The sequence below is a fragment of the Hypanus sabinus genome, chromosome 3, assembly GCF_030144855.1.
Source record: "Hypanus sabinus isolate sHypSab1 chromosome 3, sHypSab1.hap1, whole genome shotgun sequence".
In the NCBI taxonomy this organism is placed as follows: Eukaryota; Metazoa; Chordata; class Chondrichthyes; order Myliobatiformes; family Dasyatidae; genus Hypanus; species Hypanus sabinus.
This window is the reverse complement of record NC_082708.1, coordinates 10,090,200-10,106,446: the sequence shown is the minus strand read 5'-3', so window position 1 is coordinate 10,106,446 and position 16,247 is coordinate 10,090,200. Positions and strand designations below refer to the sequence as shown.

Here is a 16,247-nt window from a genome sequence, read left to right as displayed (position 1 = left end):
TTACAGTGGCGCTAGAAAGTTTGTGAACCCTGTAGAATTTTCTCTTTTTCTGCATAAATATGACCTAAAATGTGATCCGATTTGCATGCAAGTCCAAAAACTAGACAGAACCCAATTAAATAAATAACAGAAAAAAGCATGTTACTTGTTCATTTATCGAGGAAAATTATCCAATATTACATGTATTTGTTGGAAAAAGTATGTGAATCCCTGAGATGCTTTCAACAAAAGCTATTTGAAGTCAGGTGTTCCAATCAATGAGATGAGATTGGAGGTGTGGGTTGTAGAGGTGGCATGCCCTATATAAAAAAAAGACACACATAGTCAGGTTACTGACAGAGCCTGCTCTTCTCAAGAAAGATCTGTTTATGTGCACCATGCCTCAATCAAAGCAGCTTTCACAGGACCTTAGAAGAAGAATTGTAGAGATGCATGAAGTTACACCTCAGAATCAGAATCAGGTTTATTATCACCAGCATGTGACGTGAAATTTGTTAACTTAGCAGCAGCAGTTCAATGCAATAATAATCTAGCAGAGAGAGAAAAATAATAATAATAATAATAATAATAATAATAAACAAAAACATAATATATAAACAAGTAAATCAATTACCTATATTGAATAGATTTTTTTTAATGTGCAAAAACAGAAATACTGTATTTTTAAAAAAGTGAGGTAGTGTCCAAAGCTTCAATGTCCATTAGGAATTGGATGGCAGAGGGGAAGACGCTGTTCCTGAATCACTGAGTGTGTGCCTTCAGACTTCTGTACCTCCTTCCTGATGGTAACAGTGAGAAAAGGGTATGCCCTGGGTGCTGGAGGTCCTTAATAATGGACACTGCCTTTCTGAGACACCACTCCCTAAAGATGGTCTGGGTACTTTGTAGGCTAGTGACCAAGATGGAGCTGGCTAGATTTACAACTACGTTTACAAAAAGACTACAGAAGCATTTTTAAAGACCTGAGTGTTCATCAGTCTACAGTAAGAGAAATTGTCTACAAATGAAGGAAACTCAGTACTGTTGCTATTTTCTCAAGGAGTGGCATCCTGCAAAGACCACATCAAGACCACAATGTGCAGTGCTGAAGGAGGTGAAAAAGAACTCAAGGGTAACAGCAAAAGATCTGCAGCAATCTCTAGACGTTTGTGTTCGTGCGCCCACTATAAGAAAAACACTGACCAAGAATGGTGTTCATGGAAGGGCATCACAGAGGAAACCAGTGCTCTCCAAAAAACCATTGTTGCACGTCTCAAGTTTGCAAAAGACCATCTGGATGTCCTACAATGCTTCTGGACAAGGTTCTCTGGACAGATGAAAGAAAAGTTGAACTTTTTGGCAGAAATGCACACTGCTATGTTTGGAGGAAAAAAGGCACTGCACACCAACACCAAAACCTCACCCCAACGATGAAGCATGGTGGAAGGAGCATCATGGTTTGGGGCTGCTTTGCTGCCTCAGGGCCTAGACAGCTTGCAAATATTGAGTGAACAATGAATTCAAAATTATATCAAGACATTTTACAGGAGAATGTCAAGCTTAATAGAAGTTGGATAATGCAACAAGACCATGATTCAAAAGACAAGAGTAAGTCAACAACGGAATGGTTTAAAAAGAAAGTTCATGTGTTGGAATAGCTGGGTCAAAGTCAAAGTCCTGACCTTGATCCTATAGAATTGTTGTGGAAGGAACTGAAGCAAGTAGTTCATGCAAGGAAGCCTACCAATATCCAAGAGTTGAAGCAGTTTGTAAGGAACGGCCTAAAATTCCTCTAAGCTGAAGTGCAGGACTGAGACAATAGTTATTGGAAATGTTTGCTTGATATTATTGCTGTGCAAGGGGTCCCAACAGTTACTGAAAGTAAAGATTCACATATTTTTTCCAATGATTACATGTGATATTGGATCACTTTTCTCAATAAATAAACAAGTATATTTTTTGTGTTATTTATTTAATTATCTCTTTATCTAGATTTAGGACAGCTGAAGATCTGATTACATTTTAGATCATATTTATGCAGAAATAAATAATAGTCTAAAAGGGCTCACAAACTTTCTAGCATCACTGCACTTTACTCCCATAGTAAAAAGGTTAAGGCCTAAATTACACGTTTCCTCCCTTAACACACTAGCGTGTGTCAGAAAAACATGGACACTCAACTCTTATTTTTAAAAACCCATCTTTGCAAAGGGTAGGGTCACGCAGATGAGCACATGGGTATGACTTCAAAATGCCACTCGCCAAGCAAGATTTTATTAAATTTTCATACTGATTACAAGATGTTGCCCCAATAAATGAGTCAATTCATTTTGGCTACCTGTCAAACATCAGGATAGTGTCTGAAAAAAATGAATCAGGATTTCAAGGGAACTGTCAGCATAATATCCCTGGAACAGAAGTTCCCAACCTTTTTAATGCCATGAACCCTTACCATTAACCGAGGGGTCTGTGGACTCCAGGTTGGAAAAGCCCTGCACTATAGCCTTTCCATGAAGCAACTTTTCCCAGGTTTAAACTCCCCCAATTCCTCACAGTCTTGGACTAACTGCAAATTGTTATTTGGCAGAGGGTACCAAGTAATTCAAAGTTCAAGATTGAATTTATTATCAATGTACATATATGGCAAAACATACTACAATGATATTCATTTTCTTGCAGGCATTCACAATAGAACAAAGAAATACAATAGTACCAGTAAAACACTACATTCACAGACTAACAGACAATCAATCTGCAAAACACAAGCTGTGCAAATACAAAAAAAAACCAATAAATATATAAAAAATATTGAGAACATGAGCTGTAGACCTCGTACAGTTGTCCATAGATTGTGAATTCTTTTCAGAGTGGAGGATATTCATGCTGGCTCAGGAACCTGATGGTCGCAGGGTAATAGATACTCTTGAACCTGGTGGAATGGGACCAACAGCTCCTGTAACTCCTTCCCAATGGTGGCAGCAAGGAGGGTGTTGCCTGGATGGTGCAGGTCATTAATGACGAATGCTGCTTTCTTATGGCAGCTCTCCTGTAGAAGTGCTGTATCCATCACTTTCTGCAGGCTTTTCTGTTCTCAGGCATCAGTGTTTCAATACCAGTAATTTGTCTGAACTTTGTTTTTTTCCCTTTTACATCTGCCCATCCTCCCACCAAACCCCATTTATCTTCAGCTCGTTCATAGCAAAATGTGGGGCCGACACCTTCAACCATTGTATCTCAGCAAAACTTTCCTCTCTTCTTCACATATGTATTATTTCTTCCATCCCATCCCCCACATCAACAATACAAAGTACTAAACCATACCAGTTTCCTTGTTGAAAATAATAGAGCCTATTCATTTGCTACTAAATTGTTTGAATTAGCACTTGCAATCTAATTACCCATTTATATTAAGTAGCTTCTTTAGAACGAGGGTCTGTGAGAAATTTTGGCAGATGTAGTCGCACCATCCATCTTAATAAGCAAGGAGATTATTCCCCCCCCCCCTCGCAATAACACTCGGCAACATTTGAAATGAGCATTTGCTTTTTCATGCAAGAGGGTTTACAAAACACTTAGAAAGAAATTGAATTCACATTTGTAGATGGATGCTGTATAAAGCCAATGACTCGGTAAATTGCATTCAAACTCATAACACCAGTTTAAGGGCTAACATCACCAGAGACATGATGGTATGCTTAATTTTCTTGTGCAATGTCCCTCAACCAAGACACTGTCAGTCACAGAGTAATAAATTTTCAATGTTCTATAGATTCAGGATCACTTCCTGAGGATTGGAGGGTAGCTAATGTTATCCCACTTTTTAAGAAAGGAGGGAGAGAGAAAACAGGGAATAAAAGACCAGTTAGCCTGACATCAGTGGTAGAGGAGATGCTGGAGTCAAGTATAAAAGATGAAATAGCAGCACATTTGGATAGCAGTAACAGGATTGGTCCGAGTCAGCATGGATTTACGAAGGGGAAATCATGCTTGACTAATCTTCTGGAATTTTTTGAGGATGTAACTATGAAAATGGACAAGGGAGAGCCAGTGGATGTAGTGTACCTGGACTTTCAGAAATCCTTTGATAAGGTCCCATATTGGAGATTAGTGGGCAAAATTAGAGTACATGGTATTGGGGGTAGGGTACTGACATGGATAGAAAATTGGTTAGCAGACAGGAAACAAAGAGTAGGGATTAACGGGTCCCTTTCTAAATGGCAGGCAGTGACTAGTGGGGTACCGCAAGGCTCAGTGCTGGGACTGCAGCTATTTACACTATACATTAATGATTTAGATGACGGGATTAAAAGTAACATTAGCAAATTTGCAGATGACACAAAGCTGGGTGACAGTGTGAAATGTGAAGAGGATGTTATGAGAATGCAGGGTGACTTGGACAGGTTGGGTGAGTGGGCAAATGTATGGCAGATACAGTTTAATGTGGATAAATGTGAGATAATCCACTTTGGTGACAAGAACAGGAAGGCAGATTACTAACTGAACGGCATCAAGTTAGGAAAAGGGAAAGTACAACGAGATCTAGGTATCCTTGTTCATCAGTCACTGAAAGTAAACATGCACGTACAGCAGGCAGTGAAGAAAGCTAACAGCATGTTGGCCTTCATAACAAGGGGAGTTGAGTATAGGAGCAAAGAGGTCCTTCAGCAGTTGTACAGGGCCTTGGTGAGACCACACCTGGAGTGTGCAGTTTTGGTCTCCAAATTTGAGGAAGGACATTCTTGCTATTGAGGGAGTGCAGCGTAGGTTCACGAGGTTAATTCCTGGGATGGTGGGACTGTCATATGTTGAAAGATTGGAGCGACTGGGCTTGTATACACTGGAATTTAGAAGGATGAGAGGGGATCTGATTGAAACATATAAGATTATTAAGGGACTGGATACGCTAGAGGCAGGAATGTTCCGATGTTGGGGAAGTCCAGAACTAGAGGCCACAGTTTAAGAATAAGGGGTAAGCCATTTAGAATGGAGTTGAGGAAAAACTTTTTCACCCAGAGAGTTGTGGATCTGTGGAATGCTCTGCCTCAGAAGGCAGTGGAGGTCAATTCTCTGGATGCTTTCAAGAAAGAGTTAGATAGAGTTCTTAAAGATAGCGGAGGCAAGGGATATGGGGAGAAGGCAAGAACAGGGTACTGATTGTGGATGATCAGCCATGATCACAGTGAATGGTGGTGCTGGCTCGAAGGGCCAAATGACCTACTCCTGCACCTAATGTCTATTGTCAGCATGGACAAGTTCTTCAGCCCAATGAGTCCATCCAGGTAGTCCCAATGTCCTGTGTTTGGTGCTTATCCCTCTAAACTCAGCCCCCCCAACATACTTACCCAAGTGCTTTTAAATGATATTATTGTACCTGCCTGAACCACTTCCTCTGGCAGCTCATTTTATGTATTCGCCACCCCAAAATAAAAAAATTGTCTCTCGTCCTTTTTAAATATTTCTCCTCGCACCTTAGTTTTGATTTCACCTACCCAGGGATAAAGACTGCTACTCTTCCCTTTATCTACACATCTCATACTTATAAATACTTTTATAAAGTTGCCCCTCATTCGCCTACGTGCAAACGAATAAAGACCTAGCCTAGCCAATCTCTCCCTATAAATCAGGCCCGCTAGTCCTGGCACTTTTCTGCATACTTTCCAGTTTAACCAGGTCTTTCCTGAAACAAGGTAACCAAAATGGACCCAGTGCAACCTCAGCAAGGAGTTATATATCTGCATCATAATGTCCAAACTCCCAGACTCAAGTTACTGACAAAGGGCCAGCATGTTAAATGCCCTTTTCATCACTTGTGTACCTGTGACATCGCTTTCAATGAATTATGGACTTGCACTTCAAGGTCCCTCTGTTCCATTACACTCTCTGGTGCCCTACCTTTCATAGTATAGGTCCAATACAACACACACAACCTGTGCTGGCTTGACTTTCAAAGTACTAAATACAGAAGTTAGGCTGTTATGCTGAAGTTTTATAACACCTAAGTAAAACTTAATTTGGAGTATCATGTGCAGTTCTGGTCACCTACCTACAGGAAAGATGCCAATAAGATTGAAAGAGTGCAGAGAAAATTTGCAAGGATGTTGCTAGGACTTGAGTTATAGGGACAGGTTGAGCAGTAGATTAGGACTTTATTCTGTAGAGTGTAAGAGAAGGAGAGGAGCTTTGACAGAGGTACACAAAATTAAGAGGGGTATAGAGAGGATACAGGCAAGCAAACTTTTTCCACTGAGGTTGAGTGAGACTAAAACTAGATGTCATGGGGCAAACATAGAAAATAGAAATTTACAGCACATTACAGGCCCTTCGGCCCACAATGTTGTGCCAACCATGTAACCTACTCTAAAGACTGCCTAGAATTCCTCTAGCACATAGCCTTTATTATTCTAAGCTCCACATACCTATCTAAGAGGCACTTAAAAGACCCTATTGAATCCACCTCTACCACCATCAGTGGCAGTGCATTCCACACACCCACCACTCTCTGTGTGAAAAACTTACCCCTGACATTCCCTCGGTACCTATTTCCACCACCTTAAAACTATTATCCTATGTGGTAGCCATTTCAGTCCTGGGAAAAAGCCTCTGGGTATCCACACAATCAATTCCCTTCATCATCCCCTCATGGGTTAAAGGTGAAGGATAAAATTTTTTAAGGGCAACATGATGGGGAACTTCTTCACTGAGAGGGTGGTGAGAGTGTGAAATGAGCTGCCAGTAGAAATGGCAGATGCAGGCTCGATTTCACCATTTAAGAGGAATTTGGATGGGTACATGAATGGGAGGGATTTGGAGGTCTATGGTCTGGGTGCAGGTGGATGGAATTAATCAGATTAATAGTTTGGCATGGACTAATGGGCCAAAGGGCCTGTTTCTGTTCTATGACTATTAAGTTGCCTCAAGATTCAGTTTAAAATCTTTTTTCAAAAGTAATAATTTACCTTTATATTGTTTCATAAGTTAGTAATGCTATGATGTTGTATAAATCAAAATCTACAATCTTGTATCCATCTCCAATCATTAAGGCACCAAGCTGGCACAAATTTTATTTCCTTGTCTAAGTCAAGTTGGCTGCACACAAGGCGTCTGAGAGATTTAAATCTATTGAATGTCTAGCCTGCAAACAGCAAAACATGCACAATAACACAAATCCCCATTTGCAAAACCTTTTGACTACTATTTTCAATTAAAATGAGATCTGGCGAGCTAAGTGACTGGGGTGACAATGCAGGAAATTCTAGAAATAATTAAAACTCTTTAAATCATTAATAAAAATATTGATAATTAAATGATCTTGATAGATCATTAATAAAAATATAAGTTGGCTGGCATGGAATCAATAAATACATTAAGATTGAACCTTCTCTTTAGCACCACAACTAACAACAAATAACATGTAATCTTGCTATCATTCTTGTTAATCATTCCTTTAAAAACAAACAACTCTGACATCATCGCTGAACTCTTCAAGGAATTTACAATACCAAATGCCACGCAGATCTATAAAAGCTTCTCCTTATCAGAGGTCAAACTACAAGAGAAAAGTTCCTGGGCCGAATGAACTGTCCATTGCTGTACTGTTCTACGTGGAAAGCAGCCAGTGAGTGAGTGGGCCAGTGAAGGAGTGGAGATTTGAGGTTTTGACTCGAGAGGCTTCGACGAGAAGAGGCTGAGGACGAGCTTCACTCCAAGTGAGGTGAGGCTGGGTAAGTTCCTTTCAAAGGAGAAAGTTTCAAAAGTTGTGGCAAGTATTGGGTAGGTCATGGCAGCTGAGATCGGCCCCGTGGTTGTTCATCCTGCAGCATGTGGGAAATCAGGGATACTTCCAGTGTCCCTGACGACTATGTGTGCAGGAAGTGTGTCCAACTGCAACTTCTAGCAGACCACATTGAGCATCTGGAGCTGCGATTGGATTCATACTGGAGCATCCGCAATGCTGAGAAAGTCGTGAATAGCACGTTCAGTGAGTTGGCCACACCGCAGGTAAAGGCTACACAGGCAGAAAGGGAAGGGGTGGCAACTAGACAGCGTAGCAGTAGGCAGGTAGTGCAGGAGTCCCCTGAGGTCATCTCCCTCCTAAACAGATATACTGTTTTGGATACTGTTGGGGGAGATGTCTCATCAGGGGAAGGCAGCAGCAGCCGAGTTCATTGCGCCATGGGAGGCTCTGCAGCACAGGAGGGAAGCAAAAGGCGTGGGAGAGCTATAGTGATGGGGGATTCGATTGTAAGGGGAATAGATAGGCATTTCTGCAGTCGCAAATGAGACTCCACGATGGTATGTTGCCTCCCTGGTGCAAGGGTCAAGGATGTCTGAGCGGCTGCAGGACATTCTGGAATGGGAGGGTGAACAGCCAGTGGTAGTGGTGCACATAGGTACCAACGATATAGGTAAAAAAATGGGATGAGGTCCTACAAGGTGAATTTAGGAAGTTAGGAGATAAACTAAAAAGTAGGACCACAAAGGCAATAATCTCTGGATTACTATCAGTGCCACGTGCTAGTCAGAGTAGAAATAGGAGGATATTTCAGATGAATACGTGGCTTGAAAAATGGTACAAGGGGGAGGGATTCAAATTTCTGGGGCATTGGAACCAGTTCTGGGGGAGGTGGGACCGGTATAAACAGGATGGTCTGCACCTGGGCTGGACTGCAACCAATGTCCTAGGGCGGGGGTCGGCAACCCGCGGCTCCGGAGCCACATGTGGCTCTTTTACGTCTGTGCTGCGGCTCCCTGTTGCTTTGGGAAATAATTGGTTGTGGCGACCCTTTTCCTGGCACATCCGAACCGACTCACAATTAGATAGCCTACGGGGTTTTGCAAGCACAGAGCTTTGGAGCCTCTGCGCCATGGGGGAGGGGGGGGGGCAGGTTGAGGGAGGCTTAAAAGTGAGGCTGAAGATTTCGAATAAAGTTTTTTCCTTCGACTGCAGTTACCGACTCCGTGTCGTAATTTTAGCGCTGCGTGTAGCACACCGCTACATGGTCAGTATTTAATTAAAATGTATTTTATGTTAGTTTGTTAGTTTTTGAAATGTAAATCTAAATTTGAAGATTATGGTGATCTTGTACAATCTAAATAAGACTTTGTGGCGACCCATTTCCTGACACATCCGAACCGGCTCACAATTAGCCAGCGTTCAGGCTAAGGGAGATAGCCTACGGGGGTTTGTGAGTACGTGTCTTTTGCAGCATCCGCGCCCATGGGGGGCGGGTTGAGGGAGGCTTAAAAGCAAGGCTGTTTAGTTCGAATAAAGCTATCTTTGACTGCAGTTTACTGACTGCGTGTAGCACACCGCTACAACGTGTTTTTATCGCTGGCTGTCCAGAGGGGAGGTGCTGAAACGCTTTGTCGCGTGTCTGGAAGAAGTGAAAACTTTCCTGGGCAGCAAAGGGCTTACCTTTCCTGAGCTGGAACAGCCAGAGTGGCTGGAAAAGCTACACTTCATGGTAGACATGACAGCGCACCTGAACACGCTGAACACAGCTCTTCAGGGGAAAGGACGTACAGCCCTGCACATGTTGGAGGATGTTTTGGCACTCGAGCGCAAGTTGACGTTGCTTGCCAGAGATTTACAGAAAGGCATATTGTCTCACTTCCCCAATTTGAGAGAGTTCAAACAAGGTCACGACATGATAAATTCGGGGTATTTACATTCTGCAATCATCGCAATGCAAACATCGTTTGGGAAACGCTTCTGTGAGTTCAGAGAGGAAAAAAACACATTATCCTTCCCGGTCACTCCCCTAAGCATCGATCCATCCCTACTGAATACGACTGCATTGTCAGGTGTGAGTCAACCTGAAAAAGTATGATAAATATTTTAATTGCCTATTATTTTACGTATATTCATATGTTTTCATTGTTCAGTGAAATAGTCCTTTTATTTTTCAGGTTGACAGCTGGCTGACGTTATTTTTGGTTTGCTGCTGGCGGCAAATTTAAGTTTGGCGTTTTTCATAAATAAAAGAAGGACTCAAATAGCCGTTGAGTATTTTACTTAAAAGTAACCTTCAACCCAACGTCTTTTTTTCGGAGTTCAAAATGTTTTTGTTGCATGCAGAAATGTAATTTCGTTTTCTCTGCAGGAGTTCATCAATTTCATAAATGCAACACATTATAGTTTGTTTATACATAGCATAAAGGCAAAACAAAACGTTGTATGCAGTGTTATTTCATTTTAAATGTCAAACGGGTTTTGCGGCTCCCAGTGTTTTCTTTTCTGTGGGAAACGGGTCCAAATGGCTCTTTCAGTGGTAAAGGTTGCTGACCCCTGTCCTAGGGGGAGCATTTCCCACTGCTGTTCAGGAGACTTTAAACTAATGTGGCAGGGGGATGGGAACAAGTGCAGAGAGACAGAGGAGTGTAAAATGAGGGTAGAAGCAAAAAGTAGTAAGGTGAAAAGTAAAAGTGGCAAGCAGGCAAATCCAGGGCAAAAAGGAAAAGAGCCACTTTTCAACATTACTGTATAAGGGCTAAGAGTGTTGTAAAAACAAGCCTGAAGGCTTTGTGTGTCAATGCGAGGAGCATTCATAATAAGGTGGATGAATTGAATGTGCAGATAGTTATTAATGAATATGATATAGTTGGGATCACAGAGACATGGCTCCAGGGTGACCAAGAATGGGAGCTCAACATCCAGGGATATTCAATATTCAGGAGGGACAGAGAGGAAAGAAAAGGAGGTGGGGTAGCATTGCTGGTTAGAGAGGAGATTAACGCAATAGAAAGGAAGGACATTAGCCTGGAGGATGTGGAATCGATATGGGTAGAGCTACATAACACTAAGGGGCAGAAAACGCTGGTGGGAATTGTGTACAGGCCACCTAACAGTAGTAGTGAGGTTGGGGATGGCATTAAACAGGAAATTAGAAATGCGTGCAAAAAAGGAACAGTGGTTATAATGGGTGACTTCAATCTACATGTAGATTGGGTGAACCAAATTGGTAAGGGTGCTGAGGAAGAGGATTTCTTGGAATGTATGTGGGATGGTTTTCTGAATCAACATGTCGAGGAACCAACTAGAGAGCAGGCCATTCTAGATTGGGTATTGAGCAATGAGGAAGGGTTAGTTAGCAATCTTGTCGTGCGAGGCCCCTTGGGTAAGAGTGACCATAATATGGTGGAATTCTTCATTAAGATGGAGAGTGACATAGTTAATTCAGAAACAAAGGTTCTGAACTTAAAGAAGGGTAACTTTGAAGGTATGAGATGTGAATTAGCTAAGATAGATTGGCAAATGATACTTAAAGGGTTGACGGTGGATATGCAATGGCAAGCATTTAAAGATTGCATGGATGAACTACAACAATTGTTCATCCCAGTTTGGCAAAAGAATAAACCAGGGAAGGTAGTGCACCCCTGGCTGACAAGGGATATTAGGGATTGTATCAAGTCCAAAGAAGAAACATATAAATTAGCAAAAAAAAGCGGCACACCTGAGGACTGGGAGAAATTCAGAGACCAGCAGAGGAGGACAAAGGGCTTAATTAGGAAAGGGAAAAAAGATTAGGAGAGAAAGCTGCCAGGGAACATAAAAACTGACTGTAAAAGCTTTTATAGATACGTGAAAAGAAAAAGATTGGTCAAGACAAACGTAGGTCCTTTACAGTCAGAACCAGGTGAATTGATCATAGGGAACAAAGACATGGCAGACCAATTGAATAACTACTTTGGTTCTGTCTTCACTAAGGAGGAGATAAATAATCTTCCGGAAATAGTAAGGGACCGAGGGTCTAGTGAGATGGAGGAACTGAGGGAAATACATGTTAGTAGGGAAGTGATGTTAGGTAAATTGAAGGGATTAAAGGCAGATAAATCCCCAGGTCCAGATGGTCTGCATACCAAGAAATAGTGGATGCATTAGTGATAATTTTTCAAAACTCCTTAGATTCTGGATTAGTTCCTGAGGATTGGAGGGTGGCTAATGTAACCCCACTTTTTAAAAAAGGAGGGAGAGAGAAACCGGGGAATTATAGGCCGGTTAGTCTGACATCGGTGGTGGGGTAAATGCTAGAGTGGGTTATCAAAGATGTGATAACAGCACATTTGGAAAGAGGTGAAATCATCGGACAAAGTCAGCATGGATTTGTGAAAGGAAAATCATGTCTGATGAATCTGATAGAATCTTTTGAAGATGTAACTAGTAGAGTGGATAGGGGAGAGCCAGTGGATGTGGGATATTTAGATTTTCAAAAGGCTTTTGACAAGGTCCCACACAAGAGATTAGTGTGCATACTTAAAGCACACGGTATTGGGGGTATGGTATTGATGTGGATAGAGAATTGGTTGGCAGACAGGAAGCAAAGAGTGGGAGTAAACGGGACCTTTTCAGAATGGCAGGCAGTGACTAGTGGGGTACCGCAAGGCTCAGTGCTGGGATCCCAGTTGTTTAGAATATATATTAATGATTTAGACAAGGGAATTAAATGCAGCATCTCCAAGTTTGCAGAACGAAACTGGGCAGCGGTGTTAGCTGTGAGGAGGATGCTAAGAGGATGCAGGGTGACTTAGATAGGTTAGGTGAGTGGGCAAATTCATGACAGATGAATTTGTCATTGAAGGTGGGCTTGCAGGTACAGCAGGTGGTGAAAAAGGCAAATGGTATGTTGGCATTCATAGCAAGAGGAATTAAGTACAGGAGCAGGGAGGTTCTACTGCAGTTGTACAAGGCCTTGGTGAGACCGCACCTAGAGTATTGTGTGCAGTTTTGGTCCCCTAATCTGAGGAAAGACATTTTTGCCATAGAGGGAGTACAGAGAAGGTTCACCAGATTGATTCCTGGGATGGCAGGACTTTCATATGAAGAAAGACTAGATCGACTAGGCTTATACTCACTGGAATTTAGAAGATTGAGGGGGGGATCTTATTGAAATGTATAAAATTCTGAAGGGATTGGACAGGCTAGATGCAGGAAGATTGTTTCCGATGTTGGGGAAGTCCAGAACGAGGGGTCACAGTTTAAGGATAAAGGGGAAGCCTTTTAGGACCGAGATGAGGAAAAACTTCACACAGAGAGGGTGAATCTGTGGAATTCTCTGCCACAGGAAACAGTTGAGGCCGGTTCATTGGCTATATTTAAGAGGAAGTTAGATATGGCCCTTGTGGCTAAAGGGATCAGGGGGTATGGAGAGAAAGCAGGTACAGGGTTCTGATTTGGATGATCAGCCATGATCATACTGAATGGCGGTGCAGGCTCGAAGAGCCGAATGGCCTACTCCTGCACCTATTTTCTATATGTTTCTATGTTCTATAAATCAAAGTGGGACTTACACATTGAACGTAAGAGCCCAAGGTACTGCTGCAGGAGAGAGGGAGTTTAGAGTACTGATGCATAATTCTCTTAAAATGGAGTCAGCGGTACAAAAAGCACTGAAGGCAACTTTCAGTATTCTGGCTTTCATCAATCGATATTAAATATAGAACACAAGAGATGCTGGGAATCCAGAGCAACACACATAAAAATGCTGGAGGAACTTAGCAGATCAGCAACACGTATGGAGATGAATAAACAGTCGATATTTTGGGCCGAGACCCTTCATCAGGGCCTGATGAAAGGTCTCAGTCCAAAACGTCGAATCTTTATCCACTTAATACAGAAGCTGGAAGTTATGTTGCAATTGTCCAAGTGTTTGGTGAGGCCACACTTGGAGCAGTGCGTTGGGGTTTGATCACCCTGTTATAGGAACAATGTGATTATATGGAAGAATGCAAAAAAGATTTACAAAAATGTTGTCAGGGCTCAAGAGGCTTAGTTATAGGACAAGGTTAGATGGGCAGGGCCTTTCCCTCTTGGAGCACAGAAGTGATCTCATAGGATGAATATAAGGTCATGAAGGGCATTGACAGGGTAAGTGATCTTTTTTCCAGGACTAGGGTACAAAAACTCAAAAATATACTTTTAAGGTCAGAGGTGAAAGAGCTGATTTTGGGCTTCAGGAAGGGTAAGACGAAGAAGGAACACATACCAATCCTCATAGAGGGATCAAAAGTGGAGAGAGTGAGCAACTTTAAGTTCCTTGGTGCCAAGATCTCTGAGGATCTAACCTGGTCCCAACATATTGATACAGTTATAAAAAAGGCAAGACAGTGGAGTTTGAAGCGATTTGGCATGTCAACAAATACATTTAAAAACTTCTATAGTTGTACCTTGCAGAGCATTCTGATAGGCTGCATCACTGTCTGGTATGGAAGGGCTACTGCACAGGACTGAAAGAAACTACAGAAGGTTGTAAATCAGGTCGGCTCCATCTTGGGTAGTAGTCTACAAAGTACCCAGGACATCTTTAGGGAGAGGTGTCTCAGAAAGGCAGCGTCCATTACTGAAGACCTCCAGCACCCAGGGCATGACCTTTTCTCACTGTTACCATCAGGTAGGAGGTACAGAAGCCTGAAGGCACACAATCAGCAATTCAGGAACAGCTTCTTCCCCTCTGCCATCCAATTCCTAAATGGACTTTGAAGATTTGGAACTACCTCACATTTTAATATACAGTATTTCTGCTTTTGCACATTTTTAATAATCTATTCATTCTAGGTAACTGATTTACTTGTTCACTTATCATTATGTTTTATTTTATTTATCATTTTTTTCTCACTCTGCTAGATTATGTATTGCATTGAACTGCTGCTGATAAGTTAACGAATTTCATGTCACATGCCGGTGATAATAAACCTGATTCTGATTAATGAGAACCTAGAGGACAACTTAACAAAATAACAATGAGTGGAAGCTGCAGTACATGGACCACACTCCAAAGGTGGTGGTTTGAAGTATGTGTACAGGTATATGGATGACAAGAAGTTAACAGGAAAATGGGCCAATTGGTGGGAAATAGATTTATTTTGAATATAATTTTGTTCGGTATGTCTATGAATATGCAAAAGGGCCATTTTCCAGGCTGTACAAATCTATGACTTTACATTCCAGGAGGGGATTGTGGATGGCTTTACTAGGTCCATAAGATATAGGAACAGAATTACGCCTTTCAACCCATCTGCCTTCTCCCATAAGCTTTGATACCCTGATCAATCAAGAACTTACCAACCTCCAATTTAAATATACCCAATGACATGGTCTCCACTGCCATTTGTGGCAATGAATTCCACAGATTCACTACCCCTGGCTAAAGAAATTCCTCTTTATCTATGTTCTAAATGGATGACCCTCTGTTCTGAGGCTATGTCTCCGGTCCTGGAATCACCCAACATTTGGGTCATTGCACCATTGGATGTGGTTACGAAGCACATCCCCCCTCACCTCTATCTTCCACCCATTGTAGGGATTTAATGCCAATAAAAACATATAAATTACACTGACATCCAGAGACGCTAAATGACCATCACAAACAGAACAAATTTTGGACCAACTTTGTGCTGCCTTTACCAACAACCACTGGGGAAGGCAATAGTAATTGTCTTCACTGATATCTGGTCAGACCTTAGTTTTAAATGAAGATACGAATATTGACATCAATCCAGTAAAAGTCTGGGAGATCATTTTATAAAGAATTCCAAGCAAAGGACGAGAGTGACGGGGCCCTATTCACTGTTTCTGAAGAAGGCAGGAATTTTGGATTGTGTACACAGTCTCTGAAGGTGTCAGAAGAAATCTGCAATACTGATAAAACTGCATGCAATATATTTGGCTTCATGAATACTAAAGCAAGAATTCTTTTTCCCCATGGCTAGAAAATAGGGAAGTGAAGCACCATAACTTGGCATAAATACAAGAGATTCAGCAGCTGCTGCAAATCCAGAGAAAAATATGCAAAATACTGGTGGAACTCAGCAGGTCCAGAGAAATCTATGTTTTGGGCTTGTGTATAGATTTGAAATATGCATATGCACAGCATGGATTTGGGGTGAGAAGGGAGAGATTTAATAAGAACCCAAGGGGCAATATTTTCACCAAGAGGGTGGTCAGCATATGGAATGAGCTGCCAGGATAAGTGGATGAGCTAAGTGCAACAACAACTACATTTAGAAGATACTTGGACTGATACATAGACCTTCTGATGGACATGTACGAGTTGGACTGAAGGGCCTGTTTCGGTACTGTTTGACAGTATGGCTACACAGTAAGTTTTCAAAATAGATTACTACCAAAGTGGAAGACTTGATTGAATGAAAAATTGGAGATGATCATTTTAGAATAGAAAAGGTTAAGGGAAGGTCTGATGCAGCATTTCAAAATAAAATCAGGATGGTACAAGTTATGACAATCAGGAATGCACCACCTGACAAAGATGGCA

At 41.7% G+C, this 16,247-nt stretch overlaps 1 protein-coding gene across 6 annotated transcripts in view; it reads right to left on the bottom strand.

The window, feature by feature from the left end:
* The window catches only part of acer3 (alkaline ceramidase 3), a 267,551-nt gene that overhangs the window by 157,783 nt on the left and 93,521 nt on the right, over positions 1–16,247 (bottom strand). The gene's annotated exons all lie outside the window — the stretch shown is intronic.